Source organism: Mytilus galloprovincialis, chromosome 13, assembly GCF_965363235.1.
Source record: "Mytilus galloprovincialis chromosome 13, xbMytGall1.hap1.1, whole genome shotgun sequence".
Lineage (NCBI taxonomy): Eukaryota > Metazoa > Mollusca > Bivalvia > Mytilida > Mytilidae > Mytilus > Mytilus galloprovincialis.
The window spans coordinates 8,450,346-8,478,204 of NC_134850.1; the positions used below are offsets into that span (position 1 = coordinate 8,450,346).

General features: G+C 31.7%; 1 protein-coding gene and 1 long non-coding RNA gene across 2 annotated transcripts in view; one reads left to right on the forward strand and one right to left on the reverse strand.

The window, feature by feature from the left end:
• Positions 1–27,859, reverse strand: part of LOC143056530 (tripartite motif-containing protein 2-like) — an 81,193-nt gene that overhangs the window by 37,220 nt on the left and 16,114 nt on the right. The window contains exon 3 of the mRNA XM_076229615.1: positions 3,603–3,693. The gene's annotated coding sequence lies outside the window, so the exon portion shown is untranslated. The remainder of the gene's footprint in view (positions 1–3,602; positions 3,694–27,859) is intronic.
• LOC143057070 (uncharacterized) lies at positions 4,524–5,369 on the forward strand. The gene is made up of 2 exons (XR_012972619.1): positions 4,524–4,698; positions 5,152–5,369. It is a non-coding gene; the product is annotated as an uncharacterized LOC143057070 (long non-coding RNA).

A 27,859-nucleotide genomic window follows, 5' to 3' on the forward strand; every position in this document is an offset into this window, starting at 1 on the left:
ATCATTGAGTCAAGGTTTAAAATATATATCTCCACTCGTCTTTCCATTTTTAGGTAGATATAAACCTACCTAATAAAGGTCTTTCCCCTACTGATAAAAGATCTTATTGTTTTTTTAATTGATATATTATTTAATTTTTTTGGGGTCCTGACTTGTATTTTATTAGAAATATTTGCCACCAAAAATAATCAAACAGCAATTACCTTGCTAAAAGGTAAAAGATATCCCATTGACATTCTGTCATTCCAATACTCCATTCTTGACATTTCATTCTATTTATCTTTCTAAGTTGAAGTGGGGGAGGGATATTAGTTTACTGCTAGTTAATTTACTGGTCCATAAATTTTACACTGAGAAACCCTGATATGACTAATTTACTGCTCACTAAGCCTCAAGGTCAAATATCGGTCAGAATCAGACTGCCAATAACTTCCTTTATGTTTTAATTATTAAACAATTTCTGCTTCTTTTTTATCAGTTTAATTTCATGGTTCATATAATGATATTGAGAAAATATTCATTAATTCTGATAGCTGCTGATAAAAACTAATTTCCCCTGGCTTTGATGTGCTTAACTTGACCATTGGCCATAAAGCACACAGCTGGAATTATCATATCGTCTCTAAGTACGTAAAAGTGGCAGTTTTATGTAGAAATTGCATGTTTATGAGAACAAATCTCTTTGATATAGATTTTTTATAGAGGGCTCTGTCCATACCAAAACCTATGGCACATTACATGTTCAAGGTTAATTATTGCTGACTAAGCATAAAAGTAAATCGGGGTCAAAAGTTAAATAATTTAGTTGCAATTGTAAAGCAGCATTTTTTAAACCTTAACCTTGTTTCCCACAATTAAAAAGAAGCTTTAGAAGTACAATTTCCAAACCGTTACTAATCAAACTTCTAACTGAACAACATTGGGTGACCAATAGTTGAATGTTTTTTCTTATTTTTTTTTTAAACTAAACAACCTATTGTTTTAAATATTTTACAGATTTATAGAAAAATGTTCCCAGGACTTAAATGCAGGTTAATCAGGAAAGTCTAATAAATATGCTAAGATAGACACGAAGTTATAGGGTAGGTACAAAGGGAGACAGAGAATTACCACACCTATATCTTTTTTTTGTCAGAATGTATTTTGTATGTATGTTCCCCCTCCTTTATTAGCAACACCATAGGTAATGGTGAAAAGGAGGATATTCAGCACACTGTATTGGTATATATTTAATGTGAGCATTTGCCAACCCAATTTCCCAGCCTGGCCTTGATACCCGAGTTCTTACTATCAGATCAACTGTAGCTGAAATGAGGGAGCCAGTATAATGTTTTAGTGATATCTAAAACAGCAAAAGTTCTAGCACCTCAATGATTTATAATGCAATCCATTAAAATGTTTGTATCTATATCATTGAAATTAAGCCTCCCACAACTAATAAACAGAGTAATATTATCATCCCATGAATACTTCATAATTCACATCCCACTGATCGAGTTATGAGTAGATTGTATACTAGTCTCAGGCAATACAGCCCATTACATTGTCACTTATCTATTATTTATTTCATATCCATTAAGACATCAGACCCAATACACTGACCCAAGAGCAAGTATTGTCCTTCAAAACTAGTTATCAGGCCAAATATTGGTCATTAGGGGGAGGCAACTGCTGGAAAATTATAAACTGACCTTTATGATCGTCTAGCCTTCAATAATGTCAGTCCTCTGCGTCTAATACCAGCATAACATTGGCGACAGAAAACTGAATAGCCCTCAAAAATTACTTTCAAAAATATATATATACAATATAAGTTAATGTAACAATGACATTATATTATACTGGTGAAAGTTCTTACAAAATAATTTCATATTCTATGAATGACAGTTAGAAAACTTATTGTATTTTAAGCTCCAGTGGCATCAATTGTTAATTTGATGGTCGCAAATTAAGTTTAGTGGCAGTGCTTAAGTGGAGCCGATATGGGTATTAGTGACCGTCAAATCACCAATTGATGCTGTCGGAGCTTAAAATATAATATTGTTATCTCCATTCTAATGAAAATGATAGAAAACACTGAAAAACAGATAGATAAGTACATGTTATAAATTTGTTACATAATAATTGCACTATTTTTTCAGCACATTTTTCTAAACTTAAAGCCAACAAATTAAACTTACTATCATAATTTCTAAATTAATGCCAATAAAACAGACCTGTTTCTAAGCCTGTACATTATCAGTGTGTGGTCAGTAATGGTCACTACCTGGTCATTGACTGTATAAATCCAACCTTAACTTTTAACACAAATCTCTTAATCTGTCAACATTTTTATTGTGAGAAAACACAATGTAACAATTTGTCACCTTGATTCAAATTTAAATTAAAAATATATATCTAAAGTTTAAATAATTGGTTAGTCTATAATTTATCTGATTTAAGCACTTGAGAATTAATTGAATGAAATAACAAATACAAAAGCACCATTATGTATCAATGGTTTTTATATACCTCTAGAAAAAAATGCTGATTGGCAGTTTTGTTTTTCACAATTTGATTTAATCTGTAGACAAGTATGTGACACTTTAATAAAATAAATTATTATTTTTTTTTTATTTTTAATTTATTGTTGATAATTCAGTGATAATAAAGTACAAAAGAACTAATTTATCACTGAAGTTGAAATCTATTTGAGTTATAAGAAATATGAACTCTGAACCTTAAATCTGAGTGAACATTTTTGTCTGGATGGATCCTTGACACATCTGATTTCATTAATTAATCTAATTATTGACCTTTTAACCTCAAGTTTATTATATGTGTCAAAACTAAACTCGTTGTCACTGGAGAATTCATATTTTTTGCACAATTATATAACAATCTGACTCATGAATTAATTACTTGGGCCATTATTTTTTATATAATTATTATATAACAAGTTTCATTTAAACTGACTCATTCACCTCTTTACAGCATTTTTATGTTTTTCGGACAACCATTTTGGTATTGCTAATTATCTTAAGCAAAATTCAGGTATAAAAGTTTTTTAAAATATTGAATACTAGTTGACCCTTCCTTTTGTTCCCACATGATTTTTCTGCATGATGTTAATTGAGATATGGCCATGCATCCTCCTGAATTCAGGAAAAAGATATAATTGTAACCAATTGAATGATTTCAGTGAAAAATCACATCGTTTCTCCATCAGGACTGGAATCTAAGACTGTCTTAGACCTCTGTGTTACAAGGCAGTGTGTCAACCAACTAAGCTAAAGAAGTTCCGTGGATTCATTAATATTCGATGGATACCAAATTTAGCTGATTTCATGGGTATAGGGGAACCACAAATTTAAATGTTCAACAAATTACAAATTTTCTGAAGGAGCCTAATAATAATGAATGAGGGATTTGCCAAAACCATGAAATTTAATATCCATGAATATGCGAGTTTTCCTCAAACCATGAAAATGGGTATGCACGAAAATAAATGAATCCAGAGTACTACCACAGTACTTCCTTTGCTCAACTGCTTATCGCTGAATAGTATCTACTAATGAAGGGAAACAATCCAGTATCACACTATTATTTTTATTCAATCTTACCTTTTATAATGAATCTGTCAGTTTAATGCTGTTACCAGTGTTTGAGACAAAGTTTGTTGTGAGCGACTGGTATTGCTGGTTTGCTGCCAATCTGTCAAATAAAAGATTCAAATTATAAGCAGTTTTAGACGAGTATGACCATTTTCAAGTCTTGGAATGTTCCACTTAAATGAATCCCCTTTAAGTGTAGACTGCCCATCCCTAGATTTTCCATGCAGTTCAACTTTTTCCATGAAAAAATGATGGAAAGTGATGGAAATTTCGTTTTTTTCCATGGGTTTCCATGGAATTTCATGGAAAAATATTCCATCACAGATGGAAAACTTATATGTGTTACTTATTCCACCATTTTCCATGATAAGATGGAAAACTTTCCATGGAATTCCATGGAAAAAATACTTTTTGGATGGAAAGTAGACTAATAAAACTTTGTAGATGGAAAAGAGGATGGAAAGTGGACTTAGAATATTTTTGAGATGGAAAAGAGGATGGAATCTTGACTTAGAATATTTTTAACATGGACAAATTATAGAATCTTAACTTAGAATATTTTTGAGATGGAAAGTCATGGAAAACAGGTACACAGAAATTACATACATTAATTCTTTATCATCAATTAGACATGTGAGCCAGTGAAAGAAATGTAATATGCCATCTGTGTTTCATTAGTCTTTGTGTAGAAGACAGGAAGTGATATGACCATACAGTGTGAGGCCAAATGTAGGGTAGCACATGGATTTATACATTTTTGTGCAATTATTATTACATAAAACATAAAAATGGTAAATAAACAATAAATGAATAATCTTTTATTATAATATATATAAAATATTCAAGATATAGGTAAATAACAGTATTCAATTAGGGCTCTTTTAAAAGAAAGCAGATAATTCCTCATACAACCCTCAACACATTGAAAATTTGAACTTGCAACGGATATGCAGGCAACAAACAAAGATGTCTTCTCTCCTGAACAAAATACTAAATTTATACTGGACGTAGATTAGATAGTTCCAAATAGTTCTTGACATCGAATAGTGCAGATTTATTCTCTGATGACTTGCATTGACTGTTGGATTTATGAGCATATTTTTTGGTAAGTACACTGAATTAGGTTCTACCATTTTGAATGTGTGAAAGCTCCTTTAGTTCAACATAATAACATAATAAAACACCTATAGTAGATTTTTCACTTATAATTATAATTAATGATTGGGTATTAAGACAAGACAAGCTGTATATAGTGTATTATAATAACTAATAATCCACTAATGAAGTAATTTGGTTATAAAATTTAAGATCTGTTGAAATTGGTTGCCAATGAGAAATAGATTCATAAAAGTAAAAAAAAAAGGTATCTTTACAGCAAACTGCAGTTCAAAACTAATAAGTTCTAAAGATATGGACAATACCAATGAAGACATTTATATACAATAATTATGATAATTATGATTTTTTTTTATTTAGGACAAAGACTAAAGTTGTTAACCATTATTGTGTTAAGGACATTATTTAAAGAATATCTCTTTATTTATAACTTTTTTTTTAGGTATCATGAGGAAGAAATGAAACTCCAAATAAAATGATTAATGCTGTTCCTCTACAAGATGGATCTACTGAAGCCTGGTGTTGACAAAAGTGACATTTACAACCATAATTTCTTGTTATAAAGGCAGTGCAAACATATACCAATTTTAAAAGTTTTTGCTTGTTTATTGTATTTATTATAATACATCAAATGAATTTGCATTAAAGGTTAAAATGATAGTTGAGTTTTATTGCTTATTACTGACCAGTGCAAGACTCAAAAGACCTTACCAAACTGAAAAAAAAGCATGGCACCTAGTTTTTTATGTTCATTATTACAGATACGGTTAAATAGGGTACCCGGTGTATTGCAAAAAGGTAAATTTGAGCAATCCATTTGAAATGGAAATGATGGAAATATTACCATGGAATTCCATGGAAAAAGAAACACCATGGAATATATTTCCATGGAATTCCATGGAAAACATTATGGAAAATATTTCCATGGAATTCCATGGAAAATGTTTCAGAGGGAAATATTATTATTTCCTTTTTTTCTCTTTTTTATTTTCCATGGATTTCCATGGAAAACAGGTTCCAATACTCCATGGAATTCCATGGAAAAATATTCCATGGAATTCCATGAAGTTTTCCATGATAGATGATGGAAAATCTAGGGATGGGTTGTCGCACTATTTGATGAAAAACTGCAGAAAAGGAAATTACTTCTTAAGCTAAAGGGAAACAACTCATGAAGATAAAATAACAAGGATAAATTTTGCAAAATACTAATGATTTCCCCACAGGCCGCAAATTGCAGCCTTTTAAGAACTCAGACTTTACAAAATTGATTTTTAACGAAGGAAATCTTGCTAGACTTAAAGAAAAAATATGTTTAGTCCATTAAATGCAGATTCCTTAATGATTGCTTTTCTTTATGCAATTTGTACCTTTTCCCCTGCCTATCAAATCTGCTGTTAAAAACACTTGTCACTGCTTAGAAAAACTTCTTCCTTTGGGGCTCAGGAAAATAAATTATTTTAGACTCTAAGGTATTTAATGCAGAAAGCACACAAAATTTTCTAATGATAAAAAATATTAGCTGCACATGTACACAATGACCATTACCGTATTTTAAGACACACTCTTTTTTCTTTGTAAAATACTTGAAATAACACTTAATGGTTTATGGTAACCTGAAAGCATGCTGTCACATAAGTCATTCTTTCACACTGATTTAAGATATTCTTTCTTTTGTATTTGATCAAACACAGTAACAAGTTAATCCTACAGTACATTATAAAGGTCAAATGAGGTGACAAATTATAGCTGTTGTATGTGTTTCTGATTACAGTGACCAAACCTAATCGGGTATGCCTCATTTAGTCAATGTATATGCCTGCCTAACCATTCATTAATCTGTCTTCTAGATCTCAATTATGTCAAAGTCAAACAAATAATACAAGGTATGCTAAATATACCAGTTATAATGACAGGGTAGTCAACGAGACAATTACCATACCAAGTATCCACACGATCTGATGAGTATTTTGTAGACTAGAATGGAAAGAAACTGACCGGAAATTTACTACTTCAGATACAAAATTTCTTCCAAATCTACTTCTGATTTCAGTGAGTCAGGTTTGTAGACCTCGCTTTTTTAATTGATTCTAAAGATTAGAATGTCTGATGAATGCCTTTTAATAGGATAACTTTATTTGCAAAACAGACAAAAACCAATTTAGGTATGGCAAATACAAAACAAACATGATCAAACATAATGAAAACTCGACAATATTATAATAGATATATGATAAAAACAGTAATTGTTCTCCTTTCCTCAGTTCTAATGACTCTTTAATAAAAGAAACAACTGCTTTTACATCATTTGGTGTTGATGGATTTAGTATAATCACGAGTTTATCAGTAAAATTAAGTGTATTAAAATTCACATATTTTTGTATATAATATTTTTAAAAAATTTCTCTTTTATTTTCATTTATTTTACAGTTAAAGAAAAAATGAAATTCATCGTCTAAGATATTACATATTTTACATTTTCTTTCATTTCGTGGTATTTTGATATATCGTCCAGTTTCTATTAAGAGACAATGATCGCTTATTCTAAATTTGGTTTACATTTTTCTTGTTATTAATTGGCTAGAAAATTGTGATGTTTCCTGTCTCCATAACCTACCCTTAAATTTTATGTGTACCTACCAACACATTTGGACATTTCTCGTTCAGTAAATAACAATTGAGCACTATGAAGTCCAGGACTTTGCATTACCGGTAAATTGTTTTCTACAAATGTTCTATGAGAAATATATTCTGAAAAATATGTACATATTTCACACGTTGTATTATTAAACCGCTTTCCCTGTTTTACGTATCTGGCTTGTTACGTCACTCAGTCTTTAGAAAAATTCAAGAAATTAAGTATCCATCGAAATACAACTACTGAATCAAAGAATCGATAACTTAAGGGAAAACATTCTAAAATTTATCCTAACAAGACAGTTGTACTGAAATTTAAAACAGCCTTTAAAAAAAATGCCAAGTCAGCATTTCACCTACTTTTAGTATAGTAAATTACTCCTATTGTAGTAACAAGTTGAAACAGACACCATTGTTTATCAGATCAAGTAGACCTATAATAAACTGTCCCTTTGATAAATATGTTACAAACCATTTGAGGGTGAAATTGACATCAAAGACCAGGAAATGTACACCATGTTTATATATATATATATTTAATACCACAGATAGACCTACTTAGAAAGGACCTTTGTTTTAGAGACCAGTAAATGGAAAGTGATCACATAGACATAAATACAACCATTAACTGGTATCAGCATATTTACGATGTCATAAAATGATAACCAAAATCGTGCATTTTCAGAACTCAAAGGACTAGCTGGGTAATCTCCTTGTTTGTACACCAACATGAAAATAACGTTATGTCATTGGTTGAATTTCCATTGTTTATTATATTGTTTTTAACTCAATCACAACGTTTTGATGTACCCCTTTGGAAATATTACCCAGAATGCATTAGATTCTAAAACAGTAAATTGGATATCTCGCATATTTTATGCTTATATAGCTAATACAAATAACATTTAAAATGTTAAATTGCTGAAAGAACCTGCAATAAATGATTGAATAACTTCAATATGTTTTCGTTTAAATAACAATTTGATTGATTGAGTGTTGCCTGTTTAACTTTAATTTCAGCCCTATTGGCTATTCCACCACAGGCAGTTTTATTTCATCTACAATTTCTTGCCATTTTGGTGAACATGGCGAACTATAGTGGAAGTTTACATACTGTAAGTTTAGAAATTATCGGCATTTATTATTGCGATTTTGTCATTTTAAACTTAAATGCAATTTTAATGTTTACTATTTTAAAAAAAATCCTATTTAATTCAGACAAAATATTATAAAATGCAATTTAAACTATTGCGTTTACAACTTTGTCGCATTTTTCGCAATAATTTCTGAATTTACAGTACATAAATCAAGGATTTGTATATTATAAACTAATAGTACGGGGTAAGGCTCTTTAACTTATTTGACTTGTCACTAAGCAGGACGAGGAAGATAACAAAAAACAATACATGTAAACATAACAGTTCAAAGCAAGGTCATGTACAAATATCAAGGAAGTAATATATATATTTTATTTGGCATTTTGTCATGTTGGTGCATTTTATAAAGATATATGATATGAATTTTGCTCAGTGTAGAAGGCCCTACAGTGACCTTTAATTGCTTAATCCAAGGTAATTTGGACTCTTGTTGATTATAAAGTTGGTATCTTCATGGGTTCTGATACTACATTTTTTAGAGACAACTGTTGGGAGGGGGAGGGGGGGTGTCTTGTGAACTTATATAGAGAAATACAAATTGAAAGTATTTAAAAACTATTTGAGAATTTAAATTCTAATTCATACTAGCATTTTAAGATAAACATTAAAACATTGGGAAATAGTAAAACGTAGTTGGCACATGTGCAATCATACCCTAATTTTTTGCAAATCACAGATCTACACTTACATGAACGAGAGCAATAACCTAACAATTTGAAATTATTTAAATCCAATTGAAGTAAATGAATTCTATTTTAATGCATTTCAGATAAACATTAAAACATCAGGAAATAGTACAATATAGTAAGCTCATTAGCAATCATACGCCATTTCCTTATTTTACGCAGTCAGACAATTTTCCGTTGCAATTCATAAAATTTCTCAAGAGTAGAAACTTTAACAATATGAAAGCATTTAAATATGATTTAAGTAGTTTAAATTCCAACTTTCATAATCATGATAATGCATTCTAAGATAAACACTCAAACATGGGGAATTACAACAAACCTAGTAACACATACCTTTACATGTAGATAGAATGTAAACATTGATTATTACCTGTGTGTACCTGTAATTATGTCACCAGGTAAATAATCTCTTATGTAACTTATGAGTGTAAAATATGATAAACCACAAATAGGTTACAAATTACCATATCTGTACAACCACAACTGTTCATGTAATAGTAAATCTTTTATGATACAAGAGTACTCTGACCTTTTAGAGTAAAAAGTGTAAAAATTCCATGATGAGTTTTCCGTTCTTTAATTGACTTTTTTTTTGTTACAATGTCAACAAGATCCAGACATTATAATGTACAACTTAGAAGGAAGATATCTACACCAAGATATTTCATATACCACATGTAAATGCAGAAATTATTGCAATGTTTTAATTAATGCCAAAAATGTGACTGGGTTACAATGGTAATAATTTAAACTTGCAAACTAAAATTGCGTTCTAGTCTAAAATGTCAAAATCATATAATAATAATAAATGCACACAATAATTTCTGAATTTACAGTACTGGAAAATCTACAACCAGAGTGAATGTCACTTAATTAATTCAAGGATAACAAAATACAAATTCATGAAAAAAATGCTATATTTTAAGAAATAATCTATTTTCTTAAAGGTTATAATTTTTATTGCTTGATCGGCTGAAAAATTTATAACATTTATAAAAATTTAAACCAACATAGTGCCAATTAGGAACATACAAATATAATTTAATTTTGGGAGTAACGCGTCTTTTGATTGGCTGACGTTATTTTGTTATCAGCCCATAGCAGAGTTCCCGAAAAGTGGTGGTCCTCACGATTTTACCACCAAAATTTTGCATAGGACTGACACAGCAGATTTTCTGCAAGGACCACCAAGGAAAAAAAGATTTTGCGAACTCTGCCATAGACATAATTTAGTCATGTGACCGTGACGTCATCAACGTTTTTTCATGGTTTTCTACGGTTTAAAATGGAATTTAGAATTAAATTATAAGAAATGACTGTAATATTTTTTCTGTCTATTCGAAATATTTACATAAAAAATGTGTGGCACACTGTTAAATAACCCGCTACACGCGTTATTCAGTGTGCACTACATTTTTTATGTTATTTCTTCAAAACGAAAAAATATTACAGTCATTCCTTTAGTAAATTTATCGTGATTTTCAACAAGGAATTGTATAGTTACTGGGGCGGATCCATACTTTTTTATAGCATCCAAAACCAGGATAAAGAGGAGGAGTGGGGTCCAATCATTATAATGTCCCCATTAAAAGCATTGATTGTCAAAAAAGGGTGAAAATAAGTTAAATTTTTGTGGCAATGAGACTTATTTTATATAAACTTATATGAATGCTAGCTATTTTGAAGGCCTCTGATTGGATAATAAAATAATCCATTTTCCCCTTTTCTGTATATAAAAATAAAGATCCCTTTCACACAGTCAACGGACAAACAGTTCTTAACATATTACTGTGAAGTTTATTCTGATTGTGAATGTTGGAGAAAGTAATCTTCAAGTTTGACAATTAACAGGCTATTATTTAAACTTGGAATTATTTTTAATTATGGAATTTGCAAAATTTTCTGTGCTGGAAATTTTTAATAAATTCCATGTTTATTTGGTATTATAATGTCTTGAGTGATTCAAAACACTTTCAATATAATCTATTGAAAATGTACTATCTTCTTTGTTAAAGAAAGTGTTGTGCACAGCACAGACCATTGAAGTACAGAATAAACATGGAATTTATTAGAAATTTCAAGCACGATCGAGAAATTATGAAAATTCCATAATTGATAATAATTCCAAGTTAAATTAATAGCCTGTTAATTGTACTACACTGCAAAGCAAGGTATCTTATTATAATGTACCATCATAGATATAATACATGTAGTAGCCATAATATCTATGGTACCTGGTACCATATATACCCAACTCAATAACAGTCTGTAGAAATGTATAAAGTTCAGGAATAGTTCAATTCAATCAATGATGATACATATATATGTGTAACCGAGGGGCGTGGTTACGGGGTCATGATTTTATTTGTAAAATCATTAGAAAAACATTTACGCTATCACGGTCACCAATATCAGGAACTAGTTGTTGCAGTTCACGAAAATCCAACACATTCAAGTTAAATAATTTAATTCCACGCCAAAGTACTAATATAAACTATACAAAGGATAACGTCAATATATGTGACTCCTAGTGTATCTAACTGATGTTCTTACTATTTCTCTCGTTCTCAACTAAATTTACAAAGTTTACAATAAGTATTTATACTAGATATCAAAAATAGACAATACTCAATTAACATGATTAACATGACAATACTCAAATTAAAAATGACATTTCAAAACTTTAAGCTATAAGTGACAGCATTCACATTAATTAATACAAAAGATAATTATAATTTATAATACTCATATAATCTCATTCTTTCAATAATTTTCACACCTTTAGTATGAATTAATGTCTTTCATATTAATTTCTGTAACTCAATAAATCTGTCTCAAATATTCGAAAATCATATGTCACTAATTAAGATTAACACATTATTTGTCTATACATGTAAACATTTAAATTTGTAAAACAATATATTTTCTAAAAGTCCAATTTCTAAATAAATGATAAAATCAAAATTAAGTCCAAACTAGCCTGGTGACAAATGGCTCCTCCTCAACAAAAAACACGTCCTCGTGTTTCTTAAAGTTAATAAAAACGTCCTCTATTGTTCCTACTGTTATAATTAGAATAAAAAGATTGTCTTTGATTGTAAACATTCTGTGGTTGATTCCACATCTGCTGTTGCGGTTGTTGTGGGTTTTGTTGTTGTTGTTGAAATTGTCTTATCTGCATTTCAAGCTGTACTATCTTTATTTCATATTTTTCTCTTTCTTCTTTTCTGCCCATTGTTGAATCTTTAAATAAATCTAATGTTTTTTGTAGTTGATCATAATCTAGTTGAAGTTCTAAATATATCGGATGTCTTTTCACTATTTCATTGTACTCTACATCAATTTTGCTTTTCTCCAAATATTGTTGTTTCTTAAAATCATTACTCACTGTAATTATCCTTAAATTTTCAGTCCTTAAGAATTCATTTTGCCAATAAAGATCATTAATATTTAGGTTGTCTGGTGTTGATTTAAATTTATCCAATTCTTCTCGAAATTCCTCATTTTGTTTAACATAAAGTTGAGCTCTTTCCCACATTGTATGCAATTGTTCTTTTAGGTTGCTTATTTCCTCATCTTTCATATTATGTTGATCCTTAATTTTTTCACCATTGATATTTTTCTCCTTTAATTTTTCTTTTACTCTATTTAATTCCACTTTAATTGAATGATTTGTTTCTAAAACATTTACGAAGGCTGAATTTCTGATATTAGAAAATGGCAATTCGAACATTGGTTGTTTTCTGTCCATATGTTGAATCCATCTTGATCTGTCCCGTTCTGTTCTCCTTTTACTTTTCACTTTGGTTTTATTTATTGTTGTTTGTTGTTCTTTTGCTTTCAAAGACGGTATACGAGCAAAACACATTCTTGCATAATGTCCCTTTCTTCCACATTTGAAACACGTTTTAAAATTAGCAAAACAAATTCTGTTATGTAATATTCCACATTTGCCACATACGGGTCTTTGACTAGGAAAGTTCCAGAGTCTCCATTGAGGTCTTAAATTAATATCCATGATGATAGTTGTTCTTTGAAATAAGGAACACTCACTTGCTGCTATTAAAGGTACTGGAATCGTTGTTGAGCATAGAAGTCAACATGCCCGGGTCCTCCACCATATGTAACCGAGGGGCGTGGTTACGGGGTCATGATTTTATTTGTAAAATCATTAGAAAAACATTTACGCTATCACGGTCACCAATATCAGGAACTAGTTGTTGCAGTTCACGAAAATCCAACACATTCAAGTTAAATAATTTAATTCCACGCCAAAGTACTAATATAAACTATACAAAGGATAACGTCAATATATGTGACTCCTAGTGTATCTAACTGATGTTCTTACTATTTCTCTCGTTCTCAACTAAATTTACAAAGTTTACAATAAGTATTTATACTAGATATCAAAAATAGACAATACTCAATTAACATGATTAACATGACAATACTCAAATTAAAAATGACATTTCAAAACTTTAAGCTATAAGTGACAGCATTCACATTAATTAATACAAAAGATAATTATAATTTATAATACTCATATAATCTCATTCTTTCAATAATTTTCACACCTTTAGTATGAATTAATGTCTTTCATATTAATTTCTGTAACTCAATAAATCTGTCTCAAATATTCGAAAATCATATGTCACTAATTAAGATTAACACATTATTTGTCTATACATGTAAACATTTAAATTTGTAAAACAATATATTTTCTAAAAGTCCAATTTCTAAATAAATGATAAAATCAAAATTAAGTCCAAACTAGCCTGGTGACAAATGGCTCCTCCTCAACAAAAAACACGTCCTCGTGTTTCTTAAAGTTAATAAAAACGTCCTCTATTGTTCCTACTGTTATAATTAGAATAAAAAGATTGTCTTTGATTGTAAACATTCTGTGGTTGATTCCACATCTGCTGTTGCGGTTGTTGTGGGTTTTGTTGTTGTTGTTGAAATTGTCTTATCTGCATTTCAAGCTGTACTATCTTTATTTCATATTTTTCTCTTTCTTCTTTTCTGCCCATTGTTGAATCTTTAAATAAATCTAATGTTTTTTGTAGTTGATCATAATCTAGTTGAAGTTCTAAATATATCGGATGTCTTTTCACTATTTCATTGTACTCTACATCAATTTTGCTTTTCTCCAAATATTGTTGTTTCTTAAAATCATTACTCACTGTAATTATCCTTAAATTTTCAGTCCTTAAGAATTCATTTTGCCAATAAAGATCATTAATATTTAGGTTGTCTGGTGTTGATTTAAATTTATCCAATTCTTCTCGAAATTCCTCATTTTGTTTAACATAAAGTTGAGCTCTTTCCCACATTGTATGCAATTGTTCTTTTAGGTTGCTTATTTCCTCATCTTTCATATTATGTTGATCCTTAATTTTTTCACCATTGATATTTTTCTCCTTTAATTTTTCTTTTACTCTATTTAATTCCACTTTAATTGAATGATTTGTTTCTAAAACATTTACGAAGGCTGAATTTCTGATATTAGAAAATGGCAATTCGAACATTGGTTGTTTTCTGTCCATATGTTGAATCCATCTTGATCTGTCCCGTTCTGTTCTCCTTTTACTTTTCACTTTGGTTTTATTTATTGTTGTTTGTTGTTCTTTTGCTTTCAAAGACGGTATACGAGCAAAACACATTCTTGCATAATGTCCCTTTCTTCCACATTTGAAACACGTTTTAAAATTAGCAAAACAAATTCTGTTATGTAATATTCCACATTTGCCACATACGGGTCTTTGACTAGGAAAGTTCCAGAGTCTCCATTGAGGTCTTAAATTAATATCCATGATGATAGTTGTTCTTTGAAATAAGGAACACTCACTTGCTGCTATTAAAGGTACTGGAATCGTTGTTGAGCATAGAAGTCAACATGCCCGGGTCCTCCACCATATGTAACCGAGGGGCGTGGTTACGGGGTCATGATTTTATTTGTAAAATCATTAGAAAAACATTTACGCTATCACGGTCACCAATATCAGGAACTAGTTGTTGCAGTTCACGAAAATCCAACACATTCAAGTTAAATAATTTAATTCCACGCCAAAGTACTAATATAAACTATACAAAGGATAACGTCAATATATGTGACTCCTAGTGTATCTAACTGATGTTCTTACTATTTCTCTCGTTCTCAACTAAATTTACAAAGTTTACAATAAGTATTTATACTAGATATCAAAAATAGACAATACTCAATTAACATGATTAACATGACAATACTCAAATTAAAAATGACATTTCAAAACTTTAAGCTATAAGTGACAGCATTCACATTAATTAATACAAAAGATAATTATAATTTATAATACTCATATAATCTCATTCTTTCAATAATTTTCACACCTTTAGTATGAATTAATGTCTTTCATATTAATTTCTGTAACTCAATAAATCTGTCTCAAATATTCGAAAATCATATGTCACTAATTAAGATTAACACATTATTTGTCTATACATGTAAACATTTAAATTTGTAAAACAATATATTTTCTAAAAGTCCAATTTCTAAATAAATGATAAAATCAAAATTAAGTCCAAACTAGCCTGGTGACATATGTCTATTAATCAGTCCCTATATATCTTTTCAATATATATATATATAAAACATACTTAAAAGACCATAAACTATACAGCCCATGTATAATCAATATAAGTAATAGATGTTTTTGATTAAATATACATAAATGTCATCACATGGTTATGCTTGATTAGACAAAGTACTGTTCAATTATTGTAATTAGTATGGTGACTAATTCTGGTGACATTAATTTGGTCTGATTGATGGCAAATTATTGTTTTTGGTGGTAAAATGTCAGTTTGACAGAAAAAAGCTTGTCTCTCAGTTGGTATATATATGCTTTATGCTTTAGATCACAGAAATTGGACTTAAAAAACAATTACTACTTAAAAAGACTTTAATTTTAACAAATTTTGTGAACCAGGTTCAGATGTACCTATTTTAAGTAAAGTATGATGGCCAAATAATAATTATGCTGTTCATTAGTTAAATTTAAGTCCCCTCCTGATACTTTCTGTAAAAAGGCCTGAGAAATTCAAAACTCCTTGGAGTTCAAGGTCAAACTTATTGTCAATTTTAGTCCTGAGTAAACAAAATATCACATATTCAGATCTGGATGAAGGTAATTGGATATTACCACTGCAAAGTAGAACAGTGGCATTTCCAGGGGTGTTTGGGGTTGTGTGGTTTGGAACCCCTTTTTTTGGAATTTAAATACCGGTACATTTAAATTAGGACATATAGTTGCAACCCCCCCCCCCTTTTCCCCCTTTTTGAAATGGCTGGATCCAGCCCTGGAGAATTTAATCCTATCTGTAGCTAGACAAATGCATTGTTAAACTATTACACAACTAATTGCCTAAATGAACTTTAAGTACTAAACTTGATACAGTCGTAGGTCTAGGCAACCTGAGTACTAACAGTGTGACAGGATTTCTTCCCTTGATAAGTAGCTACACACTTACTAGCTAAGCCTTGACCTGAAGAGAAATGAAAGAACTCCTTTAGATTTTTTATTAGAACACTATGACTTATAGAACACAGAGGTGTGGGATCCCGAGGGGATAATATGATTTTCTGAGGGGTGAACAAGGTGGCGTCCCTGGTGCCCTCTTCAGGAACAACATCAGTCAATTTTTTTTTTTTTTATCATATCCCTTTTTCTTATGTAACCCCTCTACTATGGATTCCTTCCCTTTCCCTGATTTCCTCTTCCTTCCCCTGGTGACTCAAGTTGAACCTACCACTCATAGTCAGGTTCAGTTATGACTCCCTTATCCCTTTTCAACCCCTCTTTTCCAATGTTAATCTTGCTAGCGCTGTAGATATCAAATGAATTATTTAAACAAGAGTGCATCATCAGCGCTGAAATTTCTCGCCTTCTTTACTTATAATCATTGATATTATGTTGATACAGTGTAGTCCTAAATATAAAGCTTTAATACAGCTGTTACATAAACTCAACTTTTACCAAGAAAACTAAACATTGATCAATTAACCATGAAAATGAGGTCAAGGTCAGATGAACCATGCCAGACAGACATGTACAGCTAACAATTCTTCCATACAACAAATATAGTTGACCTATATTGCTTATAAATTAAGAAAAACAGACCAAAACACAAATACTTTAAAACATTTAGCAATGAACTGTCAAAATGAGGTCAAAGTTCAGATGACACCTGTCAGCTAGACATGTACACCTTAAAATCATTCCATACACCAAATATAGTAGACCTATTGCATATAGTATAAGAAAAACAGACCAAAACACAAAAACTTAACTATAACCACTGAACCATGAAAATGAGGTTAAGGTCAGATGACACCTGCCAGTTGGACATGTACACCTTAAAGTCCTTCCGTACACTGAATATACTAGACCTATAGCATATAGTATCTGATATATGGACTTGACCACCAAAACTTAACCTTGTTCACTGATCCATGAAATGAGGTCAAGGTCAAGTGAAAACTGTCTGACAAGCATGAGGACCTTGCAAGGTACGCACATACCAAATATAGTTATCCTATTACTTATAAGAGAAAATTCACCATTTTCTACATTTGAAAATGCCTGTACCAAGTCAGGAATATGACAGTTCTTGTCCATTCGTTTTTGATGCGTTTTGTTATTTGATTTTGCCATGTGATTATGGACTTTCCCAATTGATCTTCCTCTAAGTTCAGTATTTTTGTGATTTTACTTTTTAACATTACAAAAAATCTTAATTTTTTTCAAGTAGTCACTGAACCATGAAAATGAGGTCAAGGACATTGGACATGTGCCTGACGGAAACTTTGTAACATGAGGCATCTATATACAAAGTATGAAGCATCCAGGTCTTCCACTTTCTAAAATATAAAGCTTTCAAGAAGTTAGCTAATGCTGCCGCCATAGCCGTAGCCGCATCACTATCCCCATGTCCAGCTTTCTGCAACAAAAGTTGCAGGCTCGACAAAAACAACAAACAATCCGAAGAACAACAAATTAAAAGCTCAGCTATATTTGTTTGATGACTCTGACTTCCACTGGATCATGTATCAAGAGTAATGAAGACAATTCATGTTCTAAATCAAAACAGACAGGTGTTGTAGGCTAATTACTAAATCAAATCCTACAAGTATTTTATTGATATTTGATGTATGTCATATCTACAAACCACATCATGCATAATAAATGTAAGTAGATCTGTACTTAATCGAACCATACAGTGCATTGTCAGAATAACTAGGCTAAGATGTTTTAGTAAGAACAATAAAACTCTTACTCAAAAGCAACTATAACTGTGAGGGGGGATGATATGCTTTAGGGATTTTTGTTATAGGATTGGGGGGGGGGTGGTTAAATAGTAGGATTGGGAACAAATTAAAAAAAAAGTGGGATTTGGGAAATGAGCACCTTATAGGAAGATCGCGATCTAGCATAATTTCTAATGAGACAAATATTTCTCCTAAGACCAAGCCAGCATCTATAACAAGGTCACTTACACTATGGCTATAAATGTTCTGGTCCAAATTGGCTGTATTAATGGTAGGGTCCAAATTGGCTATAACTGTTATATATAATGCTGCATCAGCAGGCCTAGAAAAGTGATTAAAGCCAAATGTAAATGATCCACCTGACCACATTTAATACTGTCAATGTAAGTATGTATGTATGTTTGTAGATCCCTCCCTTTACTGAGAGCTGCGAGGGTACAGTGGAATCTTTGTTACAGTCTTTATCGGGATTAATGGAGATCTATGTGTCACTAACGTATTTAAAATGCTTAATATTTACAAGGACAATTCCCACCCCACAACCAGGGAGTGTTAGGACACCGGGCAGAATTTGTTATTATGGTGGAGGAAGCCAAAGTACTCAGAGTTATACATTTTGCTGCATCAGCAGGCCAAGAAAAGTCATTTAAGCCAAAGGTAAATGATCTATCTGACCACCATTCTGTCAATTGGTTTTCAGTGTGAACAACTTTACAACTTAATGAGATTTGTAACATCAAAGTAATAGGGGAACACCACCCTATCTATTATGACACCTGAACTTGATGCTATTAAGCTTGACAAAGAACACCTGTCACAGGGCTGGTCAGATATAAACTATATTTGTATCCATGATTCACATGTAATCTACATTTTTGGCATTGTTCTTATGTGTATATACTTCTAATGATATGACTGTGAGCTACTGTTTAAATAAACTAATCATAGATACCAGGACTAAATTTTATATATACGCCAGACGCGCGTTTCGTCTACAAAAGACTCATCAGTGACGCTCGAATCCAAAAAAGTTGAAAAAAGCCAAATAAAGTAGAAGTTGAAGTTGAAGAGCATTGAGATCAAACTCTGTTTAAAGACAACTGACAATCCTAGTCAATTAAGATTGGAGTGGAGTGCTGCGTGAGTGAGTGAGTGCATGGCAAGAGCAGGGTTTAAACTCACAACCTCATGCAGTGTTGACTAGCCAGCTATATTGATTGCAGTAGTAACTACTTAGACCACTCTGCCACCAAGGCCCCCCTTGTACCACTGGAAGGCCTGGTGTAAAGCTGCATCTGAAACTTCCAATACTCCTGGTCCATCAAAACGACACAGGAATAAAAAACATCAAAACTTCCAAGTGCAATGTCCTGTTAATAATCTTATATCACCCTTAAAAAAACATGTTTGCAAATGAATCATAAAATTCCATCTAATGAAGAAAAAATAAAATTGAGAATGGAAACGCCTGAAATGTGTCAATGAGACAGCAACCCAACCTAAGAGCAGAAAACAGCCCAAGGTCAGCAATCATGGGTCTTCAACACAGCAAGAAAATTTCGCACCCAGACTTGTTCAAAGACTGGCATAATTTAGCTGGGCCTTAATCAAAAATGTTTACAAGTTCAGGAAAAATGTACTAAACTCCAAAACAATATAAAATGAAGTTTTGCATTCCTTAATATTTATAACTTGCTTTATTTCTGTTATGTTGTTTTCTGGAAACAATTAATGCAGGTACAAATTAAAATATAAATAAAATAAAAACATCATAAATAAATCATGTTCCAATATACCTGACAGCTTTCTGCATGAGTCTACCCTGCAGGCACACTTTGTTGAATCAACGTTGATTCTTTGTTGATTTTCGGTTATACATTGATCAACAAATATTCAACATTGATTCAACGTTGACAATGCAACGTTGAAGTTAGTACATTATTTCAACGTTGAATTAACATTGTGTTGAAAAACCAACACTGAATCAACGTTGGCTAAACTATATAAAACCCAGTAGTTGTGGATACCAGGAGTCGATTTCACAAAAAAACTAACGACTAAGATTGGTCTTAAGTCATGAACAAATCAGTATACTTAGGATCAATCTTAGTCGTAAGTTTTTTTGTGAAATCGACTCCAGAATTGTCAAAAAAGAAGTATTAGGCACAATTCTTTTTAAATTGACAACGATATTCACATATTTAGTAGATTTATATTTAATTGTCACACTGATTATAGAATTATATATAAAACAATGGCAGTGTATATCAGCATAAATTAGCATAAAAATGAACTTTGCACCCCAAATAATAGAAATTCTAAAATTTCACCAAAACATAATAATAGAACCAGCTTGTATACATCATCATAAAGTAAATATAAATATTTGTGAATAACCCCTTTCCCTTAAAATATGCCCCCCTTTTTTTCCATGGCTACTGATGTCAAATATCTTGTTTTCATTCTTTTTTTTTTCTTTTCTTTTTATCAATCCAAAGAGGTGTACATCAGTACATAAACAATGCTTAATATAAACAAGCGATAGATCTTTTGGAATAGTGATTTAAATTTAGCGGCATTTTTAACATTTCTATTTTAAAAATATGCGCATGCGCAGTCGTTTTGTTGCCAAAGTTTGAATATCCGTTAACGAGATCACCGTGATTCTACAGAGTTTTTATCAATATCTTTCCTGTATACAGCTTTTACATTTTTATCGTAAGTATTTAAAGTAATTGATGTGATTACGGTATCGTATTTAAGAAATGTGAGCATATCATCAGCTGATCATGTTGTTATGAAAACTGTACTGAAAAGTTGAAATTTTACACGAGGAAAAGGGGGGTGTTTTATAGCATGTTACCCTTGTTTTCAAAATTGGGATGGAAAGGTCAGAAGCTGTGCTTATATAACATACCAAGTTGGACCTTTAATATTTTACTGTCAAAATTGAAGTGGATTTTTGGCAAGGTAATTCCCAAGAGAAAACGAAAACGGGATCCATCGGGATCCCAATGCAATCCCGGTGAAATTGTCGGTATAACCCGGGATAAGCATCTGGAGGCGGGATCCCATTCGGGATAAATATCTGAAACTGGGATCCCATTCGGGATAACTGTCTGAAGCCGGGATTCCAGTCAAGATGAAACGGGATAAATATCGGACACTGGGATCCCAATCGGGGTAACTGTCTGAAGCTGGGATCCCAATCGGAACTGTTTAAAGCCGGGATCCCAATCGGGATGACTGTCTGAAGCTGGGATCCCAGTCTAGTTGAAACGGGAAATTGTATGAACCATATATTATGTTGTTGAAAATATGTAAGTGTTTCTGTGGTCGGGTTGTTGTCTCTTTGACACATTCCCCACTTCCATTTTCAATTTTATTTTTATATGTCTCTGATAACATCAAGTACAGGTTATTGGTGTTAATTAACAATGCGTATGACACCAAAGCTGTCAGTTGAAGCCAATCACATTTAAGTGTCACTTAATATTCAGTTTGACAGATATTAATAAGTCAGAAAAATGCCGAGATTTTCGCGATAAAAATGGCAGGGCGTCCGAGAAATGTCAACGAGTGTTTTGCCAGAAAAGCTTGAGCGTTTCTGTTGTTCCCCAAGTTCCCATAAGTGCGTTTCTATTAGTTGTCGTCCGGCATCAATGATAAGATAATGATCGACATCGTAAAACTTTGATTTCTCAACTTATGTAAACTGTAAAAAAATCATAACCACGTGCTTTGTTTTCAACTGTACTGCCGCGGGACAGTTCGACCCTACAAAATACTGACTACTGTCCTAAATAATGCGGCCACTATCTTATCCGCATGCACCATGTGCCGATTAATAAAGTATAATTTTCTTATATTTAGTAAAAACTGGCCAGTAATTAATACTTTTATGCGATACCCTTAATTTATTTATAATACCGTTACGGAGACAGATCAACTTGGCCGATATAATTTGGGGCGAGATTGTCACGTCGACGTTTGTGTACTGGTAAAAACGTCATCAAAATTTGTTTACGCTGAATTATGGACAGGACGAAGATGAAGATGTTTTCAGATAAGTGCATTAATAATTTAATTTAACATGTGTATATGTGCATATAATGATTATAAAAATAATTTATTGAGGAACTATGATTTGTATGGTTTTTATCTGAGCAAATCAACATCAGAAAGTCTGAAAGCATAAACTGAAAATATATTTATTTTTAACATATACAATGAATAAACTTGTTAACTTGTCACATAACAGGCATAAATAGTAGGTATGTCAAAATTTAATTCAGTTGTGTGTATGTTTATTTGGTGAAAATAATAAGTCGTTATAGTTATTTATCGTCAGGGGATAAAAAAGGTGGAAGGTAATTAATTTGCCAAAAAATTAAAATAACCTTCCAAGACTTCATAATTATTTGGACTAGCTTCCAATCTACTGTATTCTATAAACATTAAACATGCAATAATATTTCTATTGAATTTGTTGCTTCAAAACGTATTGAACAAATGATTCTTTGTGGATTTTTTTGATACTTTAGGGGATATACTGATCTTTTTAAATGGAGCTTCCAACGAAACAGATTGCATGCAGATATTCCAGTTACCATAATTTACTCAGCAATTCTAGTTGGAAGTACAGAGACAGCAAATTGATTAACAGAAAGGAAAACATGACATGTATCCTTTTGCATAAATAACCCAGGATTCCCAGTGGCAGTGCAATTTAAATTGGTGCATGTATATCCTGCTGGTATTTATTTTTGGGATCCCGCTTTTTTTCCGGGAATCTCAGTATATTTCCACTGGGATTTACATCGGGATCCCGCTTCTTTTACGGGAATCCCGAAATTTATCCCAATACATTTACATCGGGATCCCGCTTATTTAGCGGGAATCCCGAAATTTTATCCCAGTGGGATCCCAATCAAAATCCCACAATATCCCAGTGGGATCCCACCTAATTCCACCGGGATAAAATTTCGGGAATCCCGGACTTTTGGCGGGATTCCCGAAATTTTATCCCGGTGGAATTAGGTGGGATCCCACTTGGAATCCCATCAAAATTCCAGCTGGGATTCCAGTGGAATTCCAGATTTATTTTCTCTTGGGAAATATATATGAAGGGTATATGGGGTGGTAAAGAGTTTTTGGCCATTTTATTTCACATGTTTTCATGTTTTGGCGTTTTATTTCTTGTTTTCTTGTATTTGGTTCAACGTACATGTACGTTATTTTTGTTTCCCCTTATTCATATTCCGTGTTTTTGTGTTGGTACTCCTAATTTCTCGTGTTTGTTCCACATTCAAGATAATAAAAGAAAGGGACTCAATTTTGAAGTCAGTTTGGAGATGGTTTTAAATTATGTGTTACCAGGATATTAATTGCGATCAAGTTATGAATACTTTTTTTCTCCCGAATCAGATGCAACTAGCAGGAAAAGGTGACTGCAGGGTCTTCGTGTACATTATCATAAATGTGTGATCTCGAATAACAACTGATTAATTACTTCTAGTACTTTTTCCTTAATATTTACGATTTTATTTCTCGTGCTTCATTTACCCCAATTTGAATTTTACGTGTTTCCCGGTTAAGAACCCGCCTTTACCACCCTTGTATATGTCAATTAGACAGATATCCATGCAGCAGCACAAATAATACAGAAAAAGATATAGGTGGATAAACCTTCAATTTGTTCATATTAAAATGTAGTATTTAGGATGATTTTCTTGTAGATTATACCTTCTGGTATATATAAAAGGAAATGTAGTTGAGACTTAGTTGAGAAATTTAACTGTCATTTAGTTTTCACAGGTTCTTATGCTTTTGATTTATACTTTAAAATAATATCATTATGAAGTTATTAATAGTTAAATGTGTTGAATAGAATAAAACTTGACAATGTTATAACTTTTGATGTTGTAGATGTCATCATAAAGACCAGATGGAATCACTGAACAACAAGTGTTTGACAAAACTACAAACTTTCTAAAATGGGCTCCAAAAAGACAAAGTGTGAGAAGAAAGAAGTTGAAGTTTTCACTATTACTATTAATAAATAGATTTATTTTAATTTTATTGTATTGAAAATTTCTCTATAATCAGTGGTTGAACATTAGAATACATGGGCAGGAACAACAAACTTTGTTTTATATTTTGATCACTCAGACATTTCAAATAGACATTTGGCAAAAAAATGTGTTATAAGGATTGTGTGCTTTCGAAAATTAGGATATAAAAAAGAAGATGTGGTATGATTACCAATGAGAAAACTGTTCACAAGAGACCAAAATGACACAGACATTAACAACTATAGGTCACCGTATGGCCTTCAATAATGAGCAAAGTCCATACCGCATAGTCAGATATAAAAGCCCCCAGCTATCATAGTTCAATATTGAAAATATTTTTTTCTGATTTTTTCAATAATTCTCTTAGATGATAATTTGTGTTGTTATTTGCATATCGTTGAATGTTAAAAAAATATTGGTGGTTAAATTATGGTTCATAGGAAAGCCCTTAACACACATATTTGTTATTCAGATGATTGGTTGTTGACATCATCATGGTCAGGCCATGCTCTCATCACACGAATGTGATCACTCAGTTTTATTGTTAAAAATAGTAATCTTTTACGAGTAAATGACAGTCAATGGCATCTATTCAAAGTTTTGTGCACCCAACCACTTTTAATTGTTGTACCTATTGTTAACAAGACAACCATCAACCAAAGAACATTTATAATTTTTACATCTTTAGGTCACCATACAGTCTTCAAAAATGAGCAAAAGCCCACACCATGTCAAATATAACCAGACAATGACTTTATTTAAAGTTAAACAATTTTTTTGAGATTATTTGTTATACTTGGGTCTGATGGAGCAGTAATTGGATGAAGTTTCCTGCGGCAGAATGTTGCTATGGCATTTAGCATGTTGAGTTCCTTGAGAAGTCACTAGCTTGAGTATTGCTACAGCATAAAATTATGGACTGCAAGACACAGAAAATACAGGATGAATGACCTGTAAGTTTTAGGTTGAAACACAGTTAAACACAACCACTAACCAATTTTGATTCTGTGTGGAATATTGTATTCACCCTGAATTCAATCTGAATTCAAATTAGACTATTGGTTGAAACAATGTTGAAGCAACCATTATTCTATATTGATTCAAAGTTGAACATCAACGTTGATTCAACATAGACTTTCAACGTTGATACAAATTTGCAAAATCTAATAATAATTCAACATTGATTCAACATAGAAAATAAACATTGATTCAATGTTTAATCAATGTTGTGTGCCTGCAGGGTAATTTGCTGAATGCCAATTTTCAAAACTATTCTTGTTGATTCCCAGAGGGACATTGAATTTTATTCAATTTCCAACTAAATGGAATTTATGCATCAAAGTTGCTCAAAGCCAGTCCATTAATGATGTTAATTATTTGTTTCACATCTGGCAAACATACAGGAAACAATTAACTTCCTGGTTAAATTAGATGAAATTAAATCTCTGAGAAAGATCTTCCTCCCAGAGTATGTTAATTAGTGTACATTGTACATAGAGCAGATGTAGATAAGCTATTAAGTCACAATTGCTACAACTGATTATTATATACGCTATTGATCAAGAGATCCAGTGATTTTTGGGTCAATTTTATGCATCTTTTCTATATTTCTATAAAATTATCCTCATATATCTTAATGCAATATGATACATATGGACCATAATTTGCTATTGGGCTCCGTTTCCTATAACTATAGAAAAGTGATAAAATGTGAATTACAGTAAGAAAAGTTGTAACTACATCTAAAGATGCCATTATTTTTATCAACATACAAGTGTGTGCTACTCTTCCCTAGAAAAAAAATTGAAATTAACAAATTTCAAAGATTATACGACCGTATTTGTGTGTCGTTTCTCGCGTTACTTTTCGCGTCCGAAGTGCATAACGCTGACTAATTTATAGATAATCGTCACCAGCAAATTCGTAAATTTTGCTTTAAAATAACAAAGAACATCGACCAATAAGAATAGTGAGAAGAAAATGCCGAGAACTATAAGTATTTCTGTAGCAGGCGTAAGAACACTGTCGTTATTTTGATTTCCCATTTCGTAACGCACATTTTAGATGGTTTAATCTGCTTTGTTGTAAAAGAATTCTTTGCAACAATATGCAAATATGAACTCTCGCGAGATGTTCAAACAGGTAAATCAGAGATGATTTACATTCTTGTTTTGTTCTTCGTAATAATTAAGTTAGAAAATGACGTTATCGTTATGCGTTACATTTCACACGAAACAGAAGTCCATTTATTTATTAAAATTGTTTTTGTCGTTAAGTTCTAATCATTTCCGGTCATACGTGAAACATGTGACTAACATGTGATCACACCCATACAGCCGGATATACGAAATACTAGGTCTAAACATTGTATTTGTTTCCAACGGGATGTAAGCAAACATAATCTGTAGGCTTGTTTCGTCTTGTTTAAAAAAGGAAAATACAATTTTCAAAGAGATTGCGCCGGGGGTCTATTATTTTTCCTATGTGCATAATGTTACATACGATCTTGTGTGAAAATAAATGCCCAATGACTTGACAAAATCGATTTCAGATTTGACCGACGTTTTAACACACTTCGTTTCCCAATAACGATGTAAAGGGTCCTTGGAAAATTCAATCGAAATTACGTCTCCTATCATTGTGCCGATGTTCGTTGGATTGATTTAGCTTCAGCAGTAAATATTACTGGATATTTTAAGTGAATAAAGATAATTTAATAAAAAATACATGTTAATGTACCGTTACACTTGGAATGTACAAAGTTGGTATCTTTGTCACAATTTTTAATTAATTTTTTTTATTCATGTTCTGCAAACACTTATCAGAAACGCAATAAACTTGTCAAAGGAAAAGTAAACTTTTACCATGCATGACTTGAAAGGAAGTACTTTATTGATTTTAGCCCACTAAAGTAGGTTAAAATGTGGAAACCATGTAGATGGTGTACAGGTCACAAATATCACATGGTGCCTATTTTAAAGATGCTAATTCCAAGTTAAAAGTTGTTTTCTTCACTGGATTTAAAGAATTTTACATTACCAATGATTTGGAATAAATTGTATAAAACTGGAATTTCAAAACCAAATATAAATACATTTTTTTGGCTAAAACATCAAGATACAACGATTATGGTATCCTGTATCAATGAAGAAAATATGGAAATTCCTGAATAAATTGTACTAATTGTTTTCAAAACAAGCACATATTTAGGAGTTTTATAATACTGTTACATTTAAGATGGATTTTAAGAACTAGAGGCTCTAAAGAGCCTGTGTCGCTCACCTTG